The sequence below is a fragment of the Sinocyclocheilus anshuiensis genome, unplaced genomic scaffold (assembly GCF_001515605.1).
Source record: "Sinocyclocheilus anshuiensis isolate Anshui unplaced genomic scaffold, SAMN03320099.WGS_v1.1 scaffold41, whole genome shotgun sequence".
Classification (NCBI taxonomy): domain Eukaryota; kingdom Metazoa; phylum Chordata; class Actinopteri; order Cypriniformes; family Cyprinidae; genus Sinocyclocheilus; species Sinocyclocheilus anshuiensis.
Window position 1 is genome coordinate 86,608 of NW_015539849.1, and position 3,217 is coordinate 89,824.

At 35.8% G+C, this 3,217-nt stretch overlaps 1 pseudogene; it reads right to left on the reverse strand.

Moving 5' to 3' along the window:
- The window catches only part of LOC107684601 (uncharacterized), a 25,483-nt pseudogene continuing 22,266 nt past the window's right edge, over window positions 1-3,217 (reverse strand).

Here is a 3,217-nt window from a genome sequence, read left to right on the forward strand (position 1 = left end):
AGCACAATGCGATCTAGACAAGAGAAATTGTACATTATGTAGTCAAATTTCATCTTTGGATTCGCATTATTTTGTGATGTAGAAGGAAAACGGCTTAATTTCTAAATCAATATAAATGAACGCGATACAGTGCAAGTATCATTCTTGGCCGTAGGGTGGAGACAAAACCAAATTTACCAGAAAGCATACTGTATCTAGTCTGCTCTCCAGGTACACAGAAAAACACAAATAAATGCTAACTGTCTTTCACATTATTCTATAAAGTATAAACATTTCATGTATTAAACTGTTACGAAAAACACATTCTTAGCAAGTATGTACTTTAAGGGACAAAGAAGAACAAACATCCTCATGCCATATCAAGCTCCCAATGGAGTGACATAAAATAAGATTCGATCCAGAAGCCCTGCTAGTGCACCGCTGACAAATAAGTGGTTCATAATCTGGGAGTCTGCTGTGCGGTCACATTTGGTGCACGGCTGTTGTCAAACACAATTCAGTCCACATAAAAAGATGATGATTTCTAAAAAAAAAAAAAACTGGTGACAAACTGAAAATATGGCGGAACAGACTGGAAAAACATTCTTGTGCAAACCAGTAATATCCTTTCAATAGCCTCCAGATGGACGATCTACTTTGTTTTCCCCTTTAGAAATGATCAAAGAAGACAGTTATGAGCATTGTGTCAGACAGAAATTCATACTTTTATGAATTCAATTACATTTTCATGAAATTTTAAGAAACTAGTGTCCCCAAAATGCCTTGTGACTAGAAACATTTAGCAAAAATAACTCAGAAATAGAAGTTATTTCTGAGAAAAGCTCTAGTATCATTTGTTTACAGATGTCACATTATAGCATCACAAAATCTTATACGGCACCTTTGTCTTTCTTCTCTTTTTCCCAGATTTAAGCTCCTTTGCACTTTTCAAAATGGCACTGAATGTTTCTGCGGACATGCGTGTTGACACCTGAATTTTTATTGGAGATAGTTTAGCTGTCAAAAAGATGGAAAAATGATTTACAATCTCATTTTACCCAAACTGTCATCCACTTAAGTTGGACACAGTTTTGATCTCAGAATATGAGTAACTTCACATTTTATAACTTCAAAACGTTATTCCACATCTTTGCACGAGGTCACCGCTGCATTACTAAAGTCTTATTTCCATATTTCTATAAATCTATACCTGCTTGTCTCTCTCCCACGGCCTCTAAAAGCACTTTCCCACCATCCTCTCCGATGTGATTCTCACCAAGATCCAGTTCGGTCAGGTAACAGGAGAACTTAACTATACTGAAAGACATTTATAGACACCCATACAGTATAATGAGACAGTGCATACATAGGTCATGTAATTTTCTCTCAAAGAGCATCAATTGATGAGTCAGGATCAACAGTTAAGACATATGGTAAAATATTTACTCAGTGTGGCCAATCCAATCTTAAGTCTACCATCTAACAAAACATGCTGAGAAGCAGTAACAGCTGTAAACGATTTTGATTGTAAATGCTGACAGAGTGTATTTTAATCAGTGTTAACTAAAAAACATTCAGTGTGCTGCCAAAGAAATCAGTTTCTGGTTCACTTATAATGTTAGCCAAAGTTGTTTTGCGCCAAAAACAATGATAGTTTAATTGTCCATGATAATTTTCCACCCTCTCTCTGGCCCTTCCTGTTATACAGGAAGCGAAGTAGCAGCGTAATTACAACAGCGGCTTTCTATTGTGCTTTCACACATATTTTTTCAGGTGTGCAATATACAGTTAATAAAGTGAAATTTTGGGTTAATGATTATTTCCTATGTCAGGGGTGTCTAAACTCAGTCCTGGAGGGCCGGTGTGCTGCAGAGTTTAGCACCAACCCCAATTAAACACACCTGAACCAGCTATTTAAGGTCTTACTAGGCATACTAGAAACTTCCAGGAAGATGTGTTGAGGCAAGTTGGAGCTAAACTCTAAAAGGGCAGGACACCGGCCCTCCAGGACCGAGTTTGGACACCCCTGTCCTATGTACAGTAATATGATAATGGTTAAAAATGATAACATGAGTGGGGGGAAGGGGTCTAATTTATATGAAAAAAGGGAACCAAATTTACATCCCAATGATAATAACTTCACTCACGACACCCAAAAAAAAAAATACTTAAATCATTTGGACTGAGTCAAATTTACTGTTTGTTTTGCTGCTCCATATGAGTCTGCTTTGAAAAATTTCAGTTCACTGAAAACTGTCATTTTTATTGAGCTTGTTGAGAGAGAGAGAGAGAGAGAGAGAGAGAAGGGAAATGCTTTATTTTTTTATAGCTACTAGTGATCATTAAACATATTATGCATGTCAATATCTGTCCAGAAACTTCCTACAGTAAATATAGATTTATGTGCGGCTATGGGATCAGCAATCTAACAGAAGATATATCATATGTGGACAAAAAGCACCCTGAGAACTGAAAACAAGTTCTTGATTAAAATGTCTTGCACTCTAATGTCTTACACACTAGGTCAATCACTGTATCGAATCTGACCGCTGTGCATAAAAGATGATACGAAGGCATGCAGGCTGAGGAGAAAGACAGAGGAAGCAACAGATGATTTATTCCTAAACAGAACAGACACAGCTAAATCTCCCAGCACACTCTAGGGAACACTTGAGAAAAAGAAGTGTGTTTAGTTGTACTGAATGTGTGCTTGTAGTGTACCTCAAATCTTAAAAGTATATTTTTACATGCAGATAATATAAAATTAATGAAACTAAAGGTCACTCAAGTGCACTTTAAGAGAGTACACTTTCATTGGCTATGTTTCTTAACAAGTGCACTTTGTAATAATGTCAAATTAAAAGGTCAGCATTAGGAGTAACTGAATGGGACTAACGTTTGGAAACATGAAGACATTAAACATACGATTGCGACAATATATGGTTTATTTGTGTTTGTCAAGTCATCTCCAGGTAATAAATAAAGTATATGAACAATGCAGTGCTAATTGACATAGCATTTATTACAGTATAGAAACTATTCTGCCTTATGTGATAAAAAAGTGTTTGTAGTATATAAACAAATCATTATTATTGGTTATTGTCCAGCAGTTATCTGATTTCTAAGTCAATTAAAAGCTAGAAATTAGAAAACAATTAAAGTTGCCTATACACCAGTCAAAAGTTTTTGAACAGTAAGATTTTTCATGTTTTTTAAAGAAGTCTCTTCTGTTCACCAA